The sequence below is a fragment of the Pseudophryne corroboree genome, chromosome 2 (assembly GCF_028390025.1).
Source record: "Pseudophryne corroboree isolate aPseCor3 chromosome 2, aPseCor3.hap2, whole genome shotgun sequence".
NCBI lineage: Eukaryota > Metazoa > Chordata > Amphibia > Anura > Myobatrachidae > Pseudophryne > Pseudophryne corroboree.
In genome coordinates this window covers 139,547,717-139,573,949 of record NC_086445.1, presented here as the reverse complement: position 1 = coordinate 139,573,949, position 26,233 = coordinate 139,547,717, and the positions used below count along the sequence as shown (strand labels likewise).

The window sequence follows — 26,233 nt, the reverse complement described above, 5'->3', positions numbered from 1 at the left end:
TTGTATCAAATGCACTTGATAAACGTTACTTCAATGCTGATTGGTTGCCATGGGCAACTTCTCCAGTCTTTTCACTGCTTCATGAATAGACCACACTACTTGCGTGTGTGCTAAAACTCTTCTCTGCAAACTGGAAGTAACTGAGGAGGGACTGAGAGTATGTGCCATGATACATAACTGTTGTGCCATAGACATAAAAGATAACAATAGATAATAATAGCTATACGTATTTGAGTTTTAATTGCAATATTATTAGCACTGTTTGAATTATGCTATTTATATGTTTATTGTTATCATGACTGATTGTTAAAGATTTGTTTTCTTTATATCGTCTCTGCAGTATATACTTTATATTGCGTGTATATCATTATATGATTAGAATACTGTGTTCAAATCTGGAGGCCATATCTTCAGAAGGGTAGTAATACATTATACATTACTGTACAAAGAATGGCAACTAAAATGGTGCATGACCTACATCACATAACGTACCTGGACCGACTAAAAGATCTTAACATGTATCGTTTGGAGCAGAGAAGGGAAAGGGGTGCATGATAAAAGGGTCTATTCATGAAGCAGTGAAAAGATTAGAGAAGTGAGCCAGTAGGGAAGTTGCCCATGGCACCAATCAGCAACTTCAATGCTGATTGGTTGTCATGGACAAGTTCTCCACTGGCTCACTTCTCCACACTTTTCACTGCTTCATGAACAGACACCAAAGACTTTCAAATATATCAAGGGCTTTTATTGTTGGCAGTGTGTTCTGGGCTATCTGGTGCAGTGACGTCAGTCCACACACTTACGGACTTAAACAGTAATGCAGGTTTATTTAGTGAACACAGGTGTCTCAGATGTAACACTGATAGCTGTAATCAGGAGCCCATATATCACACAAGCTAATAGCATTAGGTAGTGGTACTTATCAGGAGATGTCTGTGGTGGTGAAGCATGGAGAACTGCACAGCCGTGCAGTCTGACTCCTGCTGTAGAAAAGATGATGCAAAAGATGATGCATGCACTGGAAACGCTGTGAGTCTCTGAAGTGGAGATCTGCTCCCAGTCTAAGCTCTGCACACTTGTACACCAGGACTCTGTCTCTCAGTCTCTGTGTGTCACACTCTGCTCACTCTCTGAGATGGAGGAACAGGAACTACTTCATATAACTCCGCCTCCGAGTGACTCTTAGCACTAGAGGTCTAACACTAGGGGATGCACCCATAGGGGTACATTTACTAAGCAGTGATAAGAGCGGAGAAGTGAGCCAGTGGAGAAATTGCCCATGGCAACCAATCAGCACTGAAGTAACATCTATGATTTGCATACTATAAAATGATACAGAGGTGCTGATAGGTTGATGGGGAAATTTCTCCACTGGCTCACTTCTCCACTCTTACCACTGCTTAGTAAATGTACTCCATAGACCAATACACAGAAGGAGACAGGTACAGAGTGCACCATATCCTAACATTAATAAGGTACATGAGTAAAACTTCTTCAAAGCAAGATAAATAACAGAACACAAGGACATGGAGGGAGGTAGGTACAGGGGAAACTTAGGAAAAGTTACTTCACAGAAAGAGTAGTGGACACATCGAATAGCCTCCCAGCAGAGGTGGTAGAGGCTAACGGGGTCATTCCGACCTGATCGCGCGCTAGCTATTTTTTTCAGCGCTGCAATCAGGTCAAATCTCTGAAAAACTGCGCATGCGTATGCACCGCAATGCGCAGGCGCATTGTACGGGTACAAAGAGGATCGGTGCTGGGCAATGGATTGTACGAAGAATACATTTGCACATCCGATCGCAAGAAGATTGACAGGAAGAGGGCGTTTATGGGTGTCAACTGACCGTTTTTAGGGAGTGGTTGGAAAAACGCAGGCGTTTCCAAGCTTCTGCAGGGCGGGTGTCTGACGTCAATTCCGGGACCGGGCAGGCTGAAGTGATCGCAGTGGCTGAGTAAGTTCTGAGCTACTTAGGAACTGCACAAACTGTTTTTGTACCGCTCGGTTGCACAGGCGTTCGCACACTTGCAAAGCGAAAATACACTCCTCCATAAGCGGCGACTATCTGATCGCAGCGCTGCAAAAACCAGCTAACGAGCAATCAACTCGGAATGACCGCCTAAGACAACAGAACAATTTGAACATGCATGAGAAAGACATAAGGATATCCTTACAAAGAAATAAGGGTTTGAGTTAACAGTATAATAAAAAAAAAGGCCAACTAGATGGGCCAAGTGGTTCTTATCTTCGGTCAAATTCTATGTTTCTATGAGCTATATTTTCATTGTTATTGAGGGTAGCCCCCCTTTGGTGAGCAGAAAACTTAATATGTGATAAGTTTATGTGTATAGACATTCTATATTTATTTTTAGCGATATGCACAGCTTGACCTGTCTTTTCCTAGACCTGTCTTTGCCAAGTCCTAAAAAAAAACTTAGACAAAAAAGTTTTTTGGGAGTGTATAAACACTCCCACTCCTGGCGCACCTTAATTAGATAAATTAAAAGAAAGCTAGACAACAGCTGCAAGCACTGGAGGACTGCTAGTTCCCCCAAGAGACAGAAATAAAAATATATACACAAGTGCTGCGCTTGAAGTGAGCTTGGTTATTTGGTACTTAGTGAATAAAAATATATATAAATATATAGGTGTCTGCTTTAATCAATCAACAACTCACACGGAACTTGCTAATAGACAAATTTAATAACACACACAAGATAAATAAAAGAACAATTGTAAAAACAAATGTTTAAAACTGGCTCAAGCACACTGATATGTTTGCTGAATAAATCACTGAAATTAAAAGTTGGTAGATAGTGTCACTTCAATGTTGCCACATAGACCTGATTATGGTCTCTTTGTATCAATTGAAACTGATGAATGACAGTTAGTACAGCCTAATGGAGAATGAATGAGAGAAAGCTCTTGTACCTCTATGCTACTGGCGTCCCAGTGCAGAGGAGAAGCCGCTAATTATAGTTACCCGTCCTGCGGGAAGATGCAATGACGCGGCACAAGAGGTACCGGAGCAGCTACCGTGCATCCGCCGTTGGCACTAGCAAAGTGCAGATGGTAGGATCCTGGCGAGCCGGTAGTGACGCTGCAGTAGTACGCTGGGCTGGCGTTCCGGTCAAATGTTCTCCACGGCTGATTAAACAGGTTCAATTAACACCGCTGCGGGTGAAAGTGGCTGGCAACACTCAGTGCGTCCGTGAGCAATGCAAAGGAGTGACGTCAACGCGTTTCGTCCCGTATCCCGGGACTTCCTCAAGACGTCTTGAGGAAGTCCCGGGATACGGGACGAAACGCGTTGACGTCACTCCTTTGCATTGCTCACGGACGCACTGAGTGTTGCCAGCCACTTTCACCCGCAGCGGTGTTAATTGAACCTGTTTAATCAGCCGTGGAGAACATTTGACCGGAACGCCAGCCCAGCGTACTACTGCAGCGTCACTACCGGCTCGCCAGGATCCTACCATCTGCACTTTGCTAGTGCCAACGGCGGATGCACGGTAGCTGCTCCGGTACCTCTTGTGCCGCGTCATTGCATCTTCCCGCAGGACGGGTAACTATAATTAGCGGCTTCTCCTCTGCACTGGGACGCCAGTAGCATAGAGGTACAAGAGCTTTCTCTCATTCATTCTCCATTAGGCTGTACTAACTGTCATTCATCAGTTTCAATTGATACAAAGAGACCATAATCAGGTCTATGTGGCAACATTGAAGTGACACTATCTACCAACTTTTTATTTCAGTGATTTATTCAGCAAACATATCAGTGTGCTTGAGCCAGTTTTAAACATTTGTTTTTACAATTGTTCTTTTATTTATCTTGTGTGTGTTATTAAATTTGTCTATTAGCAAGTTCCGTGTGAGTTGTTGATTGATTAAAGCAGACACCTATATATTTATATATATTTTTATTCACTAAGTACCAAATAACCAAGCTCACTTCAAGCGCAGCACTTGTGTATATATTTCTAAAAAAAAACTTAAGAAAGAACATTTTAGGTTTAGGTTTAGTGTTAGGCTGCAGCTAGGGTAAAATCAGCACGTCTCACATACAGACATTCTGCATGTTGTCATTTTGTACCACACTCATCCTCAGATGGCTAAAGCAGAACAAGTATTGCGGCCAGGAGCATATTAACAGAGCAGCATTCCTGTGTGCAACCTCCACCATCCGGGCCCCCTTACTCTGTAGCCAGTACCCGGGCAGCACAATAGAGTCTGAGCACTAGAGAGGCACAAAACTGTGCGCATGCGCAAATCCCAGGGCAGGGGAACTGGGGTGGCAGCTATTTTCGCAGAAATTTCTTTACTGCGACAGCAGAAAACACAGGAAAAATGGACACTGTGCCATTTACCTGGAGATCTGTGGAGAGATGCTGTCACTAGCGGGGGACTCCAGAGAGGCAAGTACTGAAAAAGTGGGTGCAGGGTGTGCAGTGTGGGCCCCCTTAAACTCAGGGGCCCGTGTGCACTGCACCCATTATAGATACACCACTTATTGCGGCGTTACATTTCATGCTTTGCATGGGTAAGTTATCACTGGCAAGACCTGGAAAATCTTTAAACCAGTGGTCAGCATGATGTATAGGGCGAATCTAACTAAAACAGAATTTTATCCATTTAGTACACATTGGCCCTCATTCCGAGTTGTTCGCTCGCAAGCTGCTTTTAGCAGCATTGCACACGCTAAGCCGCCGCCTACTGGGAGTGAATCTTAGCATAGCAGAATTGCGAACGAAAGATTCTCAAAATTGCGAATAGAAATTTCTTAGCAGTTTCTGAGTAGCTCGACACTTACTCTGCCACTGCGATCAGTTCAGTCAGTTTCGTTCCTAATTTGACGTCACAAACACACCCAGCGTTCGCCCAGACACTCCCCCGTTTCTACAGCCACTCCCGCGTTTTTTCCAGAAACGGCAGCGTTTTTTCACACACACCCATAAAACGGTTAGTTTCCGCCCAGAAACACCCACTTCCTGTCAATCACACTCCGATCACTAGAACGAAGAAAAAACCTCGTAATGCCGTGAGTAAAATACCAAACTTCTTAGCAAATTTACTTGACGCAGCCGCAGTGCGAACATTGCGCATGCGCAGTTAGCGGAAATCGCACCGATGCGAAGAAAAATAACGAGTGAACAACTCGGAATGAGGGCCATTGTTTGCAGGGTGGTAAAAAGTGACAGAAAGTGACCTACATCGTTATGGCTTCATGCTTCTGTTGGGAATGTTACCGTTATCTTATGTGTGTACCGTATTTGTTCAATTAATATTCTGCCTGTGGTTAGACCCATTTTGACTGGTGTGTGTTGATGTATGAAGCATCTTCCTCTATGTATGGATCATAGAGTCGACCAGACTTAGGTCGACAGTGTCTAGGTCAACCACTATTGGTCGACAGTAACTAAATTGACACCTGAAATAGGTCAACACAAGCATTAGGCCGACATGTACACAGTCGACATGACAAAAGGTCGACATGAGTTTTTTTTAAATGGTGTCGTGACCAGGAACCCCAATTAGTGCACAGTGTCCCCTCGCATGGTGAGCGAACTTTGGGCAAGGTGCCTCGCTGCATTGTCCACGTGGATCGTAAAGTATGAAAAAGTAAAAAAAAAAAATGAAAAGAAAAATAAATAAAGTGAAAAACTCATGTCTACCTTTTGTCATGTCGACCTAGTACATGTCAACCTAGTGTCCACGTTGACCTAGAAACCATGTCGACCTAATGCATGTCGACCAATACTGGTCGACTTAGACACTGCTGACCTAAGTGTGTTTGACCTAGAGACCGGATACCCCCACTTACTGTAAATAATGGTTTCAGTTGTTATGCTCATTTATGTTTATTTTGTAAAACTGAAAAAAATTACTTGATTAACAAAAAAAAAGTGACAAATGGTGACAAAGAAATAGAAAAGCAAAAATTGCTGAGCCCAAACAAAAATTACCCAGACTTTTTGTGCCCATATGTCATCAAACAAAATAAGCATCATCTACAGCCCATGAAGGTTTATATTCAGTCAAAATTAAAGAACATAAAGGTCCCATAAATGTGACTGGTTAGGTTACAGAGTCTCCATTGTAAAGCAAAGAACACTGAAAAGTGGAGCAGTCTTTGCTCAATTTTAAATGCAGCCACAGACATACTGCACCTTACTCACTAATGAATGTGATGATTTCTAACATGGCATTTAATATAAGAAGCTTGTAATATTGGCCCTCATTCCGAGTTGTTCGCACGTTGCCGAATTTCGCTATATTGCGATTAGTCGCTTACTGCGCATGCGCAATGTTCGCAGAGCGCATGCGCTTAGTTATTTTACTCAAAAGTTAGGTATTTTACTCACGGCATTACGAGGATTTTTCTTCGTTCTGGTGATCGGAGTGTGATTGACAGGAAGTGGGTGTTTCTGGGCGGAAACTGGACGTTTTATGGGTGTGTGTGAAAAAACGCTACAGTTTCTGGGAAAAACGCGGGAGTGGCTGGAGAAACGGGGGAGTGCCTGGGCGAACGCTGGGTGTTTTTGTGACGTCAAACCAGGAACGAAACTGACTGAACTGATCGCAGTGGCAGAGTAAGTCCCGAGCTACTCAGAAACTGCTAAGAAATTTCTGTTCGCAATTCTGCTAAGCTAAGATACACTCCCAGAGGGCGGCGGCTTAGCGTGTGCAATGCTGCTAAAAGTAGCTAGCGAGCGAACAACTCGGAATGAGGGCCATTATTCTGTATATGGTGCCCTTCTCTGATGTGCCGATGAGTGGATCAAGGCAAAAAAACGCAGAAAGAATATGGAACCAAAACTAATTATATATTGTATAGTCCTATTGATACAGCAAAAAGTGCGACACTTCTGTACACACTATATGGATGATAGTCTGCCTTAAACCTGGATAGTGAGCAGAAACTTAAAATAAAATGAAAAAAATAAAAATAAATGAATTGCCGTCTCTAAGAAAACAAACATCTAAATAAATGATTGTTGCAATGACCAGACCAAATATAGATTAAAATATGATTGAAATAATGCACAGAAATTTAGATTCATAAGTTAGTTTCTGAAATAATGTTTTATATTAATGTCATTTCACCAAACATTATTTAAGAGCCATTTATCATATTGCAGACATCTACAGTTTATTGAGCGCTGAAGTTTATTAGTTTATCTTTGACTTTCATATTGTGAATAAGCAGATTGCAATATTTCATTGCTACACACTGTGCTCAAGGCTCATTTGTTCTCTTTGTACAGTATATTGAAATAAAATGACTTAAGAGTGAGCCCTAAGATCTTCCTGGTCCAATTTCAGACCGATTTCCTGTTTGACAAAAACAAGTATAAAAGCAGATAGAACAAAAATAGCTATTCAGTGTATGGTTTACTATCCTGAATATCCAGATTCCCATTTACAACCATTATTATTTTTTTGAGAAAAACAAACCAGTGCTTATTTATAAACCTGAAAAAAACCCATCTTGATGGGTCTCATTTGGCTAAAGACTACAAAGATCCATTTAATTAATTGTACACAGCCAAGAATTGAAGCAGTCAAATTCATTTCCATTGCTACTTGAAATCGCTAATGCAGTGCTGCGGGTAATTGCAGCAGAAAGGAACATGTTCTAAGGACACATTAAGCATAGTGTTTTCCTGTTTTTATGTAGCAATTCATGGAACAAAACAAGCAATCGAAAGATTAAAACAACAAAGTGTAATGACCCGAAAAAGTCTTCACATTGCTGCTTTAGAGAGATGGGGTGATGGGATTAAATATTACTGTACGAAGGCCCTATTTGTGTGGAGATTATATGTTTTCCCCATGTTTGTGTGCACTGGTTTCTTCCAGGTGCTTCCCTCCCCCCAGGAGCTCCCTCCCCCCAGTACAAAAAAAGTTATGTTAATAATAACAGGCAGGAAAGAACATTGGCACAATCTACAATATACAGTAGTCAAATAACGATTGACAAACCTTTTAAACTGGGGAAACATACAAATGTTATCAAAGTACAGATAGGTATGAAAGGAAACAAAATATGTTTGACCCAGCGCTAGTCCATAATTAAGATACCGGCTGCTTTTTAGGTGTGTATACTCACCCCACCTGAACTAAAGTATACACAAGAATTCCACTAAGTAGAAAAAAAAAAGCGCTGGTATTTAAACAACTTTTAATATAGTTCATATACAGTAGAATAACACATATACAGTACAAAACAATGATGCAATTTGTAATATGTTTAGAACATACGTAAAGCTTTATATAATTATCAGCCGGTATATAGTGTCCCATACAATTATCAAAATTTTAAACCATCAGAGGCTTGTTCATTATAAGCAAACGATGCTATTATTTGTTTGTCAGCAGGGTTAAAAGTCACTTTGTAAAAAAGGTGCAGAAGCACTTTACCCATCCACGGAGTCCAAGGGTTTAATAAGGTCCTTCCAACCGCTGGTGCACAATCCTTTAATCGCGGTCCTATCCAGAGGAACAAACAAAGACCACCACGGTATGCAGCTCTGTCTCCCCAGTCCAAGGATGCTTCTCTGTAAGACGTGTCAGGACAGCAGTGACCCGTATAGCGCACCGCTATATTATGTAATGTGGAGCTTCCGATAACGGCTCAGTTAGGGGGACTGTTGTAATAGCCGGCTTGTATGCTCTCTGTCAGGTTGCTCTCGGTGGTCTTTAAGTTTGTTCCTCTGGATAGGACCGCGATTAAAGGATTGTGCACCAGCGGTCGGAAGGACCTTATTAAACCCTTGGACTCCGTGGATGGGTAAAGTGCTTTAAAATTTAAAAATTGCTTCAATTGTTTGGGACACTATATACCTGCCGGTAATTATATAAAGCTTTATGTATGTTCTAAACATATTATAAATTGCATAATTGTTTTATATATGTGTTATTCTATATGAACTTATATTAAAAAGTTGTTTAAATACCAGCGCTTTTTTCTTCCACTAGGTATGAAAGGAGGAAACGAACAATTTACTGTATAAACTGTTAATCCTCCCCCCTCCCCCAGTTTCAGAACCAGATTGTTAAAATAAACAAACACACTGTACATTCATTATTCTACAGTACTTTACTGAAAACAACAAAAGAAATGGAATGCAATGCTGACATCTAGTGGCAAAACAGCAGAAAGCATACAAAATAGAACCATAACATAAGTGATAAAATACAGTAAGTGTTTTAAGTGCACCAGTCACCCATATTTCTGGGCTGAATAGTTCCAGGTATTCGCTGAGGCACTAGAGAATTTATAAACAAATTGTATCCAGCGCCCTACTTGTGTGGATAAATGCTGTGGCAGCAAGATTGTGATGGAGGTTAAACCCAAAACCTCTAGGGATATACAACGTAAGGGTACACAATTGCGCCTGAATACGTGATAGTATTAATTGCGTTTGAATGACAGGTAAACAATATATAAGTAAAGAATGTGTGTATTTATAAAACAAAATGATAAAAAGAATGAATAAATAAAAAAAGTATGAATAAATGAAAAAAGTAAGTCCAAAGTCCAGTGCAATAGAGTGTGGCGTCCCACCTCGTTGAATTGCACTCAATCATATACTGTACCACAAAGTGTGGAGGGGCATATAACAACACAGGTCTGGGACTGAGGGTCGACAGCACAAAGGTCGACACACCTTAGGTCGACGCCAATCTGTTGACACACCTTAGGTCGACATGAACAAAAGGTCGACAGGAACAATTGTGTACCCTTACGTACTAGAGAATTTATAGGCTACATTTCCATAATTATTGCGTTGCCTCCACATTAAATAGGTGACAGTTACACTTTTAAGATAAGCTTTTTCTATCTGCCTGACATGACAGCATTCATATAGTAAATGTCAGAACTCTCACTGGATTCCTAATGTACGGGGCTGCTGGACTATGGAGGAACCGAAAGCAGGCAGCAACCTGAGCACTGTGAGGCATAATAAAGAGTGAGCGTCCAAAATGGGTCAGTACCAGACAGGCAATGTGGGATGATCAGAATCAGGTCAGAAAAAAGCCAAAGTCAGAACCAGGTAACCACTAGAAGCAGGAGCAAGCAATGGGAATAATCAGATGGACCGAACCAGAGCTCCGATAAGTAAGCAGGCAGTTTAAACAGGAACATATGCTTGTGATCTGATGGAGATCCTAATTGTCTGACAATGAATAGTGCCCAGAGACTTCCTTAAATATGGAATAGCCTCTCGGTTTGACTTCTGTTATCTTGTAAACATTTTGGTTCAAAAAAATAAAAATTTACTCACCGGTAATTCTATTTCTCGTAGTCCGTAGTGGATGCTGGGGACTCCGTAAGGACCATGGGGATAGACGGGCTCCGCAGGAGACTGGGCACTCTATAGAAAGATTTAGGACTATCTGGTGTGCACTGGCTCCTCCCCCTATGACCCTCCTCCAAGCCTCAGTTAGGAACTGTGCCCGGAAGAGCTGACACAATAAGGAAGGATTTTTGAATCCCGGGTAAGACTCATACCAGCCACACCAATCACACCATGTAACACGTGATAGGAACCCCGGTTAACAGTATGATAACAAATGGAGCCTCTGAAGAGATGGCTCACAACAAAACCCGATATTTGTAACAATAACTATGTACAGGTATTGCAGACAATCCGCACATGGGATGGGCGCCCAGCATCCACTACGGACTACGAGAAATAGAATTACCGGTGAGTAAATTCTTATTTTCTCTGACGTCCTAGTGGATGCTGGGGACTCCGTAAGGACCATGGAGATTATACCAAAGCTCCCAAACGGGCGGGAGAGTGCGGATGACTCTGCAGCACCGAATGAGAGAATTCCAGGTCCTCCTCAGCCAGGGTATCAAATTTGTAGAATTTTGCAAACGTGTTTGCCCCCGACCAAGTAGCTGCTCGGCAAAGTTGTAAAGCCGAGACCCCTCGGGCAGCCGCCCAAGATGAGCCCACCTTCCGTGTGGAATGGGCTTTTACAGATTTAGGCTGCGGTAAGCCTACCGCAGAATGCGCAAGCTGAATAGTGCTACAAATCCAGCGCGCAATAGACTGCTTAGAAGCAGGAGCACCCAGCTTGGTGGGTGCATACAGGATAAACAGCGAGTCAGTCTTTCTGACTCCAGCCGTCCTGGAAATATAAATTTTTAGGGCCCTGACTACGTCCAGTAACTTGGAATCCTCCAAGTCCCTAGTAGCCGCAGGCACCACAATAGGTTTGTTCAAGGGAAAAGCTGAGACCACCTTTGGGAGAAACTGAGGACGAGTCCTCAATTCTGCCCTATCCATATGGAAAATCAGATAAGACAAAGCCGCCAATTCTGAAACCCGCCTGGCCGACGCCAGGGCCAACAGCATGACCACTTTCCACGTGAGATATTTTAAATCCACAGTCTTAAGTGGTTCGAACCAATGTGATTTCAGGAATGCCAAAACCACATTGAGATCCCAAGGTGCCACCGGGGGCACAAAAGGAGGCTGAATATGCAGTACTCCTTTGACAAAAGTCTGAACTTCAGGCAGTAAAGCCAGTTCTTTTTGGAAGAAAATCGACAGAGCCGAAATCTGGACCTTTATGGACCCCAATTTGAGGCCCAACGTCACCCCTGCTTGCAGGAAGTGCAGGAATCGACCCAGTTGAAATTCCTCCGTCGGGGCCTTCATGACCTCACACCAAGCAACATATTTTCGCCAAATGCGGTGATAATGTCTTGCGGTGACATCCTTCCTGGCTTTGATCAAGGTAGGGATGACTTCCTCCGGAATACCCTTTTCCTTCAGGATCCGGTGTTCAACCGCCATGCCGTCAAACGCAGCCGCGGTAAGTCTTGGAACAGACAGGGTCCCTGCTGCAGCAGGTCTTGTCTGAGCGGCAGAGGCCAAGGGTCCTCTGTAAGCATCTCTTGAAGTTTCGGGTACCAAGCTCTTCTTGGCCAATCCGGAACCACGAGTATGGTTTTCACTCCTTGCCTTCTTATTATTCTCAGTACCTTGGGTATGAGAGGTAGAGGAGGAAACACATAAACCGACTGGTACACCCATGGTGTCACTAGAGCGTCCACCGCTATCGCCTGAGGGTCTCTTGACCGGGCGCAATATCTTTTCAACTTCTTGTTGAGGCGGGACGCCATCATGTCTACCTGTGGTTTTTCCCACCGGTTGACCAGCATTTGGAAGACTTCTGGATGAAGTCCCCATTCTCCCGGGTGGAGGTCGTGCCTGCTGAGGAAGTCTGCTTCCCAGTTGTCCACTCCCGGAATGAACACTGCCGTCAGTGCTAACACATGATTCTCTGCCCATCTGAGAATCCTTGTGGCTTCTGCCATCGCCATCCTGCTTCTCATGCCGCCCTGTCTGTTTACATGGGCGACCGCCGTGATGTTGTCGGACTGGATCAGTACCGGCTGGTTTTGAAGCAGGGGTCTTGCCTGGCTTAGGGCATTGTAAATGGCCCTTAGCTCCAGGATATTTATGTGAAGAGAAATCTCCTGATTTGACCACAGTCCTTGGAAATTTCTTCCTTTTGTGACTGCCCCCCAGCCCCGAAGGCTGGCATCCGTGGTCACCAGGACCCAGTCCTGTATTCCGAATCTGCGGCCCTCTAGTAGATGAGCCCTCTGCAGCCACCACAGCAGCGACACCCTGGTTCTGGCTGATAGGGTTATCCGCTGTTGCATCTGGAGATGGGACCCGGACCATTTGTCCAACAGGTCCCACTGGAACGTCCTTGCGTGGAACCTTCCGAATGGAATTGCTTCGAACGAAGCTACCATTTTTCCCAGGACTCGTGTGCATTGATGTACCGACACTTTTCCTGGTTTTAGGATGTCTCTGACCAGAGATGACAATTCCTCGGCTTTTTCCAGTGGAAGAAACACTCTTTTCTGGTCTGTGTCCAGAATCATTCCCAGGAACAGAAGACGTGTCATCGGGACCAGCTGTGACTTTGGAATGTTTAGAATCCAGCCGTGCTGTTGTAGCACTTCCTGAGAAAGTGCCACCCCCACTATCAACTGTTCTTTGGACCTCGCCTTTATCAGGAGATCGTCCAAGTACGGGATAATTAAAACTCCCTTCTTGCGAAGGAGTATCATCATTTCGGCCATTACCTTGGTAAAGACCCTCGGTGCCGTGGATAACCCAAACGGCAGCGTCTGGAACTGATAGTGACAGTCCTGTACCACAAATCTGAGGTACTCCTGGTGCGGAGGGTAAATGGGGACATGCAGGTATGCATCCTTGATGTCCAGGGATACCATGTAATCCCCCTCCTCCAGGCTCGCAATAACCACCCTGAGCGATTCCATCTTGAACTTGAACCTTTTGATATAAGTGTTCAAGGCTTTTAAATTTAAGATGGGTCTCACCGAACCGTCCGGTTTCGGTACCACAAACATTGTGGAGTAGTAACCCTTTCCTTCCTGAAGGAGGGGTACCTTGACAATCACTTTCTGTGAATACAGTTTTTGAATAGCCACCAACACTGCCTCCCTGGCAGAGGGAGTTGCCTGCAAGGCAGATTTTAGGAAACGGCGGGGGGGAGACGTCTCGAATTCCAGCCTGTACCCCTGAGATACTACTTGAAGGACCCAGGGATCCACTTGTGAGAGAGCCCACTGTGTGCTGAAAAACCTGAGACGTGCCCACACCGTTCCCGATTCCGCCTGAGCAGCCCCAGCGTCATGCTGTGGACTTACCGGACGCAGGGGAGGACTTCTGCTCCTGGGAACTAGCTGTGTGCTGCAGCTTTTTCCCCCTTCCTCTGCCCCTCGGCAGAAAGGATGAGCCTCTAGCCCGCTTATTTTTCTGGGGCCGAAAGGACTGTACTTGATAATACGGTGCCTTCTTTTGCTGTGGGGTAGCCTGTGGCAAAAAGGTCGATTTCCCAGCAGTAGCTGTGGAAACGAGGTCTGAAAGACCTTCCCCAAAAAGTTCCACCCCTTTATAGGGTAAAACTTCCATGTGCCGCTTGGAGTCGGCATCACCTGACCATTGCCTAGTCCATAACCCCCGTCTGGCGGCAATGGACATAGCGCTTATATTTGATGCCAGCCGGCAAATATCCCTCTGTGCATCACGCATGTATAAGCCGCGTCTTTTATATGGTCAATCGTTAGCAAAATATTGTCCCTATCCATGGTATCAATGTTTTCCGACAGGGAGTCTGACCACGCAGCAGCAGCACTGCACATCCAAGCTGATGCAATAGCGGGTCTCAATATAATGCCAGTGTGTGTGTATATAGCTTTTAGGGTACTTTCCTGCTTTCTATCAGCAGGTTCTTTTAGGGCGGCCGTATCCGGAGACGGTAGTGCCACCTTCTTTGATAAGCGTGTCAGCGCTTTATCTACCCTAGGGGGTGTTTCCCAGCGTGACCTATCCTCTGGCGGGAAAGGGTACGCAGCCATTAACCGTTTAGAAATGATCAATTTCTTATCTGGGGAAGTCCACGCTTCCTCACACACCTCATTTAGTTCGTCAGATGCAGGAAAAACTACTGGTAGTTTTTTCTCACCAAACATAATACCCTTTTTTGTGGTACCTGGGGTATCATCAGAAATGTGTAATACATTTTTCATAGCCTCAATCATATAACGGGTGGATCTATTGGAGGGTACACTCGTCTCATCATCGTCGACACTGGAGTCGGTATCCGTGTCGACATCTGTATCTGTCATCTGAGGTAGCGGGCGTTTTACAGCCCCTGATGACATTTGAGACGCTTGGACAGGCACAAGCTGAGTAGCCGGCTGTCCTATGTCGTCAAACCTTTTATGTAAGGAGCTGACACTGTCACGTAATTCCTTCCATAAGTCCATCCACACTGGTGTTGACCCCGCAGGGGGTGACATCACATTCACAGGCATTTGCTCATCATACATGTCGACAGCAGTACCGACACACAGCAGACACACAGGGAATGCTCTTACAGAGGACAGGACCCCACAAAGCCCTTTTTGGAGACAGAGGGAGAGTATGCCAGCACACACCAGGGCGCTATATAACACAGGGATATCACTATACAGAGTGTTTTCCCCTATAGCTGCCTATATATATATATATATATATATATATATATATATATATATACTGCGCCTAAATTGTGCCCCCCTCTCTTTTTTTACCCTTTCTGTAGTGCAGGACTGCAGGGGAGAGCCAGGGAGCTTCCTTCCAGCGGAACTGTGAGGGAATAATGGCGCCAGTGTGCTGAGGGAGTTGGCTCCGCCCCTTTTTCGGCGGGCTTTCTCCCGCTATTTTATTGTTTCTGGCAGGGGTTAATATACACCTATATAGCCTCTGGGGCTATATATGGTGTTAGTTTTGCCAGCCAAGGTGTTATTATTGCTGCTCAGGGCGCCCCCCCCCAGCGCCCTGCACCCATCAGCGACCGCAGTGTGTGGTGTGCATGAGGAGCAATGGCGCACAGCTGCAGTGCTGTGCGCTACCTTGGAGAAGACCGAAGTCTTCAGCCGCCGATTTTCCGGACCACCTTCTTGTTTCTGGCTCTGTAAGGGGGACGGCGGCGCGGCTCCGGGAACGGACGACGAGGTCGGGTCCTGTGTTCGATCCCTCTGGAGCTAATGGTGTCCAGTAGCCTAAGATGCCCAAGCTACCACCACTTAGGTAGGTTCGCTTCTTCTCCCCTTAGTCCCTCGTTGCAGTGAGCCTGTTGCCAGCAGGTCTCACTGAAAATAAAAAACCTAAACTATACTTTCTGCTAGGAGCTCAGGAGAGCCCCTAGTGTGCATCCAGCTCAGCCGGGCACAGAAATCTAACTGAGGCTTGGAGGAGGGTCATAGGGGGAGGAGCCAGTGCACACCAGATAGTCCTAAATCTTTCTATAGAGTGCCCAGTCTCCTGCGGAGCCCGTCTATCCCCATGGTCCTTACGGAGTCCCCAGCAGACGTCAGAGAAAATAGGATTTTGGTTACCTACGGGTAAATCCTTTTCTCGTAGTCCGTAGAAGATGCTGCGGTCCACATTAGTACCATGGGGTATAGACGGGTCCACCAGGAGACATTGACACTTCAAGAGTTTGAGGGTGTGGGCTGGCTCCTCCCTCTATGCCCCTCCTACCAGACTCAGTCTAGAAACTGTGCCCGAGGAGACAGACATCTTCGAGAGAAGGATTTAACACAGATAGTGGCAAGATTCATACCAGCTCACACATACAAGGCACATCAAGCTAACTTAGCTTGAAAACTCAGCAACTGCTGAAACATTACTAACCAAGTAACAATGCAGTACTCAACTAAAACGAAGTTGTACTGAACCAAATAACGCTAGCAGGAAGACGAAGCGCTGGGCGGGCACCCAGCATCCTCTACGCACTACGAGTAAAGGTTTTACTGGTAGGTAACCAAAATCCTATTTTCGTTGACGTCCTAGAGGATGCTGGGGTCCACATTAGTACCATGGGGATGTACCAAAGCTCCCAGAACGGGAGGGAGAGAGGGGAGGCTCCTGCAGAACTGATTGACTGAAATTCAGATCATCAGAGGCCAAAGTATCGAACTTGTAGAACTTTGCAAACATGTTCAACATTGACCAAGTAAACGCTCGGCAAAGCTGTAAAGCCGAGACACCTCGGGAGCCGCCCAGGAAGGACACACCTTACGAGTAGAGTGGGACTTAACCAGGGGTGGGGAACCTTTTTTCTACCGAGGGCCATTTGGATATTTATAAAATCCTTCAGGGGCCCTACAAAAATTCTCAACTTAAAAAATTACCCTGCCCCCCAGTAGGTCTGCCCCTTAGAGGTATTGTGTGTGCACGCCAGAGGCGCGCACGCGCCAAAAAAATGGGTGTGGCCAGTTAAAATGGGACGTGATACACATATGCCCCCAATAGTGCAGTGCCAGATCCACAATTGCCCCCACAGTGCCAGGTATACAAATGCCCCTCACAGTGCCAGGTATACAAATGCCCCTCACAGTGCCAGGTATACAGATGTCCCCACAGTGCAAGGTATACAGATGCCCCCACAGTGCCAGGTATACAAATGCCCCTCACAGTGCCAGGTATACAGATGTCCCCACAGTGCCAGGTATACAGATGCCCCCACAGTGCCAGGTATACAGATGCCCCCACAGTGCCAGGTATACAGATGTCCCCACAGTGCCAGGTATACAGATGCCCCCACAGTGCCAGGTATACAAATGCCCCTCACAGTGCCAGTTATACAGATGCCCCCACAGTGCCAGGTATACAAATGCCCCCCACAGTGCCAGGTATACAAATGCCCCCCACAGTGCCAGGTATACAAATGCCCCCCACAGTGCCAGTTATACAGATGCCCCCACAGTGCCAGTTATACAGATGCCCCCACAGTGCCAGGTATACAAATGCCCCTCACAGTGCCAGTTATACAGATGCCCCCACAGTGCCAGGTATACAAATGCCCCTCACAGTGCCAGGTATACAGATGTCCCCACAGTGCCAGGTATACAGATGCCCCCACAGTGCCAGGTATACAGATGCCCCCACAGTGCCAGGTATACAGATGCCCCCACAGTGCCAGGTATACAAATGCCCCCACAGTGCCAGTTATACAGATGCCCCCACAGTGCCAGTTATACAGATGCCCCCACAGTGCCAGGTATACAAATGCCCCCCACAGTGCCAGGTATACAAATGCCCCCCACAGTGCCAGGTATACAGATGCCCCCACAGTGCCAGGTATACAAATGCCCCTCACAGTGCCAGGTATACAGATGTCCCCACAGTGCCAGGTATACAGATGCCCCTCACAGTGCCAGGTATACAGATGTCCCCACAGTGCCAGGTATACAGATGCCCCTCACAGTGCGAGGTATACAAATGCCCCTCACAGTGCCAGTTATACAGATGCCCCCACAGTGCCAGGTATACAAATGCCCCCACAGTGCCAGGTATACAGATGCCCTCCCCCTCCCCTCTCCCCTCCGTGCTGCTTACCGTGGGACACGGAGGAGAGCGCGGCTGTCGGGTGGGAGCGGCGGCGTGTAGTACTTCAAACCAGCCGCCGGTTCGAGAGCCAATAAGAGCTTGCGGACCGGCAGCCGCGGCTCCTGATTGGCTGCCGGTCCGCGAGCTCCGATTGGCTCACGGACCGGCGGCTGGTTTGAAGTACTACACGCCGCCGCTCCCACCTGACAGCCGCGCTCTCCTCCCTGTTCTGACAGCTGAGACACGCTGCAGCCGGACTGAGTGGCAGCGTGTCTCACCGACACAAGCTGGTGGGCCGGACCAAACGGCTTTGCGGGCCGTATACGGCCCGCGGGCCGGAGGTTCCCCACCCCTGGCCTTAACAGACGTAGGACACGGCAATCCTGCAGTAGAATACGCAAGCTGGATACAGAACCTGATCCAGCGAGAGATCGTCTGCTTAAAAGCAGGACACCCAAGTTTCTTGGGATCATACAGGACAAACAAAGAGTCCTCTTCACATAGATCTTCAGAGCCCTTACAACATCCAAGGACTTTGATGAAACTGAGGACTCAGTAGCCACTGGCACCACAATAGGTTGGTTGATATGAAATGCCGACACAACCTTCAGAAGAACTGCTGATGTGTCTGGAGCTCAGCTCTATTTTCATGGAAGATCAAGTATGGGCTTTTACATGACAAAGCCCCCAACTCCGACACATAAGTCTAGCAGAAGCTAAAGCCAACAAAGTGACAGCTTTCTATGTGAGAAACTTGACCTCAACCTCCTGTAGAGGCTCAAACCAGTCCGACTGGAGGAACTGCAAAACCACGTTAAGATCCCACTGCGCCGTAGGCGGTACAAAGGGAGGATTGATGTGCAGAACTCCCTTCAAAAAGTCTGAACCTCAGGGAGGGCAGCCAACTGTTTCTGAAAGAAAATGGATAGGGCCGAAATCTGGATCTTTACGGATCCCAACTTGAGACCCATATCCACACCTGCTTGCAGAAAGAGGAGAAACCGTCCCAGTTGAAACTCCACTGTAGGAAACTTCTTGGACTCACACCAAGACACATTTTTTCCAAATACGATGGTAAGGTTTAGACGTTACTCATTTCCTAGCCTGTATCAGGGAAGGAATAACCTTGTTCGGAATGCCCTTCCGAGCTAATATCTGGCTTTCAACCTCCATGCCATCAAACGTAGCTGCGGTAAGTCTTGATGGGCGAATGGGCCCTGCTGCAGCAGATCCTCCCGAAGAGGAAGAGGCCTCGGCTCTTCTTGCAGTAGATCCAGAAGGTCCGCGTACCAAGCCCTTCTTGGCCAGACTGGAGCAATGAGGATCGCTTGAACCCTTGTTCTCCTTATGAGCTTTAGAACTCTTGGGATGAGTGGAAGTGGAGGAAAAACGTACACTGACTGGAACACCCACCCACGGAGTCACTAGGGCGTCCACCACCACTGCTTGCAGGTCTCTTGACCTGGAACAATACAGCAGAAGCTTCTTGTTGAGACAAGAGGCCATCATGTCGATCTGGGGTACGCCCCAAAGATCTGTTATCTCCTTGAACACCTCTGGATGGAGACCCCACTCTCCTGTATGGAGATCGTGTCTGCTGAGGAAGTCCCCTTCCCAGTTGTCTTCTCTCGGGATGAAGATTGCTGACAGCGCCAACGTGTGTTTTTCTGCCCAGAGGATGATTCTGGTTACCTCTGACATTGCAGCTTTGCTATTCGTTCCGCCCTGTCGGTTTATGTAAGCCTCCGTTGTCACATTGTCCGACTGTACTTGAACGGCCCGATTTCTCAGAAGATGGGCAGCTTGAAAAAGACCGTTGTAGACGGCTCTTAGTTCCAAGAATGTTTATCGGCAGGCCGGCTTCCAGATTTCTAGAGATGAGCAGGTTCGGTTTTACTCGGTTTTACTCGGTTCTCAAAACGGCACCTTATTGGCTCACCGATGTCACGTGTTTTGGATAGCCAATAAGAAAAATCCGGATAAAACCGAACTGGCGTTAATTCTGGTGTTAAATCCGAACCCGCTCATCTCTAGATTTGACCACCTTCCTTGGAAGGTTTCCCCTTGAGTGACTGCGACCCAGCCCTGGAGACTTGCATCCGTGGTTAGAAGGATCCAATCCTGAATCCCGAACCTGCGGCCCTCCAGAAGGTGAGGCAGTTGCAGCCACCAGAGGAGTGAAATCCTGGCCTTTGGAGACAGATGAATTTTCATGTGCAGATGAGATCTTGACCACTTGTCCAGGAGATCCAGTTGGAAGGACAGAGCATGAAACCTCCCATACTGCAGAGCCTCGTAAGAGGCCACCATCTTTCCCAGTAGGCGAATGCACTGATGAACCAACACCCGGGTTGGCTTCAGGACATCCCGGACCAATGTTTGTATCACCAACGCTTTTTCCTCTGGAAGAAACACCCTCTGCACTTCTGTGTCAAGGATCATTTCCAGAAAGGACAACCTCCTGGTTGGTTCCTGATGTGACTTTGGAAGATTCACAATCCAGCCATGTTTCCTGAGAAGCTGGGTCGTGTGTGCTATGGACCGTAACAGCTTCTCCTTGGACGATGCTTTTATCAGCAAATCGTCCAGATATGGAATTATGTTCACCCCCTTTCTGTGGAAGAGAATCATCATTTCCGCCATCACCTTGGTGAACACCCTCGGTGCTGGGGAGAGGCCGAATGGCAGGGCCTGGAACTGAAAATGACAGTCCAACAGTGTAAATCGAAGATCAGCTTGATGTGGCAGCCAAATCGGAATGTGGAGGTACGCATCCTTGATATCCAGGGATACCAGGAATTCCCCCTCCTCCAGACCTGATATCATTGCCCTTAGAGACTCCATTTTGAACTTGAAATCCCTCAGAAAAGGGTTTAGTGATTTTAAGTTCAGAATGGGCCTGACCGAACCATACGGTTTCGGTATCATGAAAAGGTTCGAATAGTAACCTTTGTTTTGCATATGAGGTGGTACTGGCACAAGGACCTGTGCCTCCACCAACTTCTGGACGGCTTCTTGCAGGACAGTCCTGTCCGCCAGCAGAGCTGGCAAGCCTGATTTGAAAAAATCGGTGAGGAGAGAGATTTTGAAATTCCAGCCTCTACCCCTGAGTCACAATATCTTGCACCCAGTATCCAGGCCGGAGGACACCCAGACATGACTGAAATGCCTGAGTCTCGCTCCCACCGGCCCCACCTCTGGGGCGTGCAGTCCACCGTCACGCGGAGGACTTTGGTGTACCTGAAGCAGGTTTCTGTTCCTGGGAACCTGCATCCGCAGGTTTCTTGGACTTGGGCCGACCTCCCCGAAAGAAGGTGTTGGACGGTTTGGCCTTTCTGAGCTTGGTAGACCGAAAGGGCTGCGATGTAGCTGAAGAAAAAGGTTTCTTCGGAGCAGGTGTAGCTGAGGGAAGTAAAGGTGACTTACCAGCCGTAGCCGTGGAGATCCACGTATCTAACGATTCCCCAAAGAGAGCCTGACCTGTGTAGGGTAGGGTCTCCACACTTCCCCTAGATTCCACGTCGGCAGACTACTGGCGTAACCAAAGTCCTTGACGAGCTGATACAGACATGGAAGAAATTCCCGCAGCCATGGAACCCAGGTCTTTCATGGGTTCTACCAGAAATCCTGCCGAATCCTGAATGCTGCGTAAAAACAAATCAACATCACATCTCTCCATAGTATCCAAGTCTTCAAGTAACGTGCCTGACCACTTTACTACAGCTTTGGCAATCTAAGCACTGGCAATAGTGGGACGTAGTATTGCCCCAAAAGCCGAGTACATGGATTTGAGCGTATTATCAATTTTACGATCAGCCGGCTCTTTCAAGGTGGTAGATCCTGGAACAGGTAAAACCACCTTTTTTGAGAGTCCGGATACTGACGCGTCAACAATAGGCGGGTTTTCCCATTTTTTCCTATCCTCTACCGGGTAAGAAGAAAATGCCACCAGAAACCTTTTAGGTAACTGGAATTTTTTATCCGGGTTTTCCCAAGCCCTTCCAAATATAGCATTTAATTCCTTTGACACATGGACGGTTAGCGAGGCTTTCTTATTTTCAGCGAAGTAAGCCTCCTCAACCTGCTCAGGTGTTGTATCAGCAATATTCAACACATCTCTAATAGCCTCTATCAACAACTGCACCCCTTTAGCAAGAGATGCTGTGCCCAGCAACACATCCCCGTCACCGTCTGCAGTGTCAGAATCGGTATCTGTATCATCCTGAATGATCTGCGCAAGAGTACGTTTATGTGAATATACAGCGGGGGCCACTAAGGTAACAGAACTGGGCCAGACCACCATAGAGTTCTATAAAGCCTGAGTTGCAGATTCATTTTGTTCAACCCTATTTGAAATCTGAGAAATCATAGATGTGATAGAGGATAACCACTCAGGCTTCCTTGCTGGTATCTGTGCTAAACCAGTGCAATCCTGATTACATGGAATGGGATCATCCTGAGAGGACATATTCTCTGCAACATATGACACAGAGTCCCCGGACATTGCTTAATGGAGACCACAGACACTCCACACACACACAGGGGAGGATAGACAGAGTTTCACCTCCAAGAATGGCAAGAGAGACACAGAGATTGGAGCCAACCCACACACAGCTCTTTAATGTAAAGGGAAACCCCCTAACAGCACTGACTGTGCACCTTAATAGGTTACACAGTCGTTTTGCAGCCTCCCCCTCCTTCTACAACCCCCTGGTACCGTGAAAGATAGCTGGAGTTGTTGTGGAGGGACTTGCTCTTTCTGTTCAGCACTGTGCAGGCAGGAAAAATAAGAATTTACTTACCGATAATTCTATTTCTCATAGTCCGTAGTGGATGCTGGGGACTCCGAAAGGACCATGGGGAATAGCGGCTCCGCAGGAGACTGGGCACAAAGTAAAAGCTTTAGGACTAGCTGGTGTGCACTGGCTCCTCCCCCTATGACCCTCCTCCAAGCCTCAGTTAGGATACTGTGCCCGGACGAGCGTACACAATAAGGAAGGATTTTGAATCCCGGGTAAGACTCATACCAGCCACACCAATCACACCGTACAACTTGTGATCTGAACCCAGTTAACAGCATGATAACAGAAGGAGCCTCTGAAAAGATGGCTCACAACAACAATAACCCGATTTTTGTAACAATAACTATGTACAAGTAATGCAGACAATCCGCACTTGGGATGGGCGCCCAGCATCCACTACGGACTATGAGAAATAGAATTATCGGTAAGTAAATTCTTATTTTCTCTAACGTCCTAGTGGATGCTGGGGACTCCGAAAGGACCATGGGGATTATACCAAAGCTCCCAAACGGGCGGGAGAGTGCGGATGACTCTGCAGCACCGAATGAGAGAACTCCAGGTCCTCCTCAGCCAGGGTATCAAATTTGTAGAATTTAGCAAACGTGTTTGCCCCTGACCAAGTAGCTGCCCGGCAAAGTTGTAAAGCCGAGACCCCTCGGGCAGCCGCCCAAGATGAGCCCACTTTCCGTGTGGAATGGGCTTTTACAGATTTTGGCTGTGGCAGGCCTGCCACAGAATGTGCAAGCTGAATTGTACTACAAATCCAACGAGCAATCGTCTGCTTAGAAGCAGGAGCACCCAGCTTGTTGGGTGCATACAGGATAAACAGCGAGTCAGATTTTCTGACTCCAGCCGTCCTGGAAACATATATTTTCAGGGCCCTGACTATGTCCAGCAACTTGGAATCCTCCAAGTCCCTAGTAGCCGCAGGCACCACAATAGGTTGGTTTAAATGAAATGCTGAAACCACCTTAGGGAGAAATTGAGGACGAGTCCTCAATTCTGCCCTGTCCGTATGAAAAATTAGGTAAGGGCTTTTATAGGATAAAGCCGCCAATTCTGATACACGCCTGGCTGAAGCCAGGGCTAACAGCATTACCACTTTCCATGTGAGATATTTCAAGTCCACAGTGGTGAGTGGTTCAAACCAATGTGATTTTAGGAATCCCAAAACTACATTGAGATCCCAAGGTGCCACTGGATGCACAAAAGGAGGCTGTATATGCAGTACTCCCTTGACAAACGTCTGAACTTCAGGAACAGAAGCTAGTTCTTTTTGGAAGAATATCGACAGGGCCGAAATTTGAACCTTAATGGACCCTAATTTGAGGCCCATAGACAGTCCTGTTTGCAGGAAATGCAGGAATCGACCCAGTTGAAATTCCTCCGTAGGGGCCTTCCTGGCCTCGCACCACGCAACATATTTACGCCAAATATGGTGATAATGTTGTACGGTTACATCCTTCCTGGCTTTGATCAGGGTAGGGATGACTTCATCCGGAATGCCTTTTTCCTTCAGGATCCGGCGTTCAACCGCCATGCCGTCAAACGCAGCCGCGGTAAGTCCCACAGGTCCTGTCTTAGAGGTAGAGGCCACGGGTCTTCCGTGAGCATCTCTTGAATTTCCGGTTACCAAGTCCTTCTTGGCCAATCCGGAGCCACGAGTATAGTCTTTACTCCTCTCCTTCTTATAATTCTCAGTACCTTAGGTATGAAAAGCAGAGGATGGAACACATACACCGACTGGTACACCCACGGTGTTACCAGAACGTCCACAGCTATTGCCTGAGGGTCTCTTAACCTGGCGCAATACCTGTCCCGTTTTTTGTTCAGACGGGACGCCATCATGTCCACCTTTGGTAATTCCCAACGGTTTACAATCATGTGGAAAACTTCCCCATGAAGTTCCCACTCTGCCGGGTGGAGGTCGTGCCTACTGAGGAAGTCTGCTTCCCAGTTTCCATTCCCGGAATGAAACACTGCTGACAGTGCTATCACATGATTTTCCGCCCAGCGAAAAGTCCTTGCAGTTTTTGCCACTGCCCTCCTGCTTCTTGTGCCGCCCTGTCTATTTACGTGGGCGACTGCCGTGATGTTTTATCCCACTGGATCAATACCGGCTGACCTTGAAGCAGAGGTCTTGCTAAGCTTAGAGCATTATAAATTTACCCTTAGCTATATTTATGTGGAGAAAAGTCTCCAGACTTGATCACACTCCCTGGAAATTTTTTCCTTGTGTGACTGGTCCCCAGCCTCTCGGGCTGGCCTCCGTGGTCACCAACATCCAAAACTGAATGCCGAATCTGTGGCCCTCTAGAAGATGAGCACTCTGTAACCACCACAGGAGAGACACCCTTGTCCTTGGATATAGGGTTATCCGCTGATGCATCTGAAGATGCGATCCGGACCATTTGTCCAGCAGATCCCACTGAAAAGTTCTTGCATGAAATCTGCCGACTGGAATTGCTTCGAAGGAAGTCACCATTTTTTTACCATGGCCCTTGTGCAATGATGCACTGATTTTAGGAGGTTCCTGACTAGCTCGGATAACTCCCTGGCTTTCTCTTCCGGGAGAAACACCTTTTTCTGGACTGTGTCCAGAATCATCCCTAAGCACAGGAGACTTGTTGTCGGGATCAGCTGCGATTTTGGAATATTTAGAATCCACCCCTGCTGTTGTAACAGTATCCGAGATAGTGCTACTCCGACCTCCAACTGTTCCCTGGACTTTGCCCTTATCAGGAGATCGTCCAAGTAAGGGATAATTTAGACGCCTTTTCTTCGAAGAAGAACCATCATTTCGGCCATTACCTTGGTAAAGACCCGGGGTGCCGTGGACAATCCAAACGGCAGCGTCTGAAACTGATAGTGACAGTTCTGTACCACGAACCTGAGGTACCCTTAGTGATAAGGGCAAATTTGGGACATGGAGGTAAGCATCCCTGATGTCTCGGGACACCATATAGTCCCCTTCTTCCCGGTTCGTTATCACTGCTCTGAGTGACTCCATCTTGATTTGAACCTTTGTAAGTGTTCAAATTTTTTTAGATTTAGAATAGGTCTCACCTAGCCTTCTGGCTTCAGTACCACAATATAGTGTGGAATAATACCCCTTTTCTTGTTGTAGGAGGGGTAATTTAATTATCACCTGCTGGGAATACAGCTCGTGAATTGTTTCCCATACTGCCTCCTTGTCGGAGGGAGACCTTGGTAAAGCAGACTTCAGGAGCCTGCGCAGGGGAAACGTCTCGACATTCCAATCTGTACCCCTGGGATACTACTTGTAGGATCCAGGGGTCCTGTACGGTCTCAGCGTCATGCTGAGAGCTTGTCAGAAGCGGTGGAACGCTTCTGTTCCTGGGAATGGGCTGCCTGCTGCAGTCTTCTTCCCTTTCCTCTATCCCTGGGCAGATATGACTCTTATAGGGACGAAAGGACTGAAGCTGAAAAGACGGTGTCTTTTTCTGCAGAGATGTGACTTAGGGTAA

At 46.8% G+C, this 26,233-nt stretch overlaps 1 protein-coding gene and 1 long non-coding RNA gene across 3 annotated transcripts in view; one reads left to right on the top strand and one right to left on the bottom strand.

Moving 5' to 3' along the window:
- B3GLCT (beta 3-glucosyltransferase) overlaps nt 1-26,233 on the bottom strand; it is a 1,170,551-nt gene that overhangs the window by 767,797 nt on the left and 376,521 nt on the right. The window lies entirely within an intron of this gene.
- The window catches only part of LOC135003817 (uncharacterized), a 117,583-nt gene that overhangs the window by 348 nt on the left and 91,002 nt on the right, over nt 1-26,233 (top strand). The gene's annotated exons all lie outside the window — the stretch shown is intronic.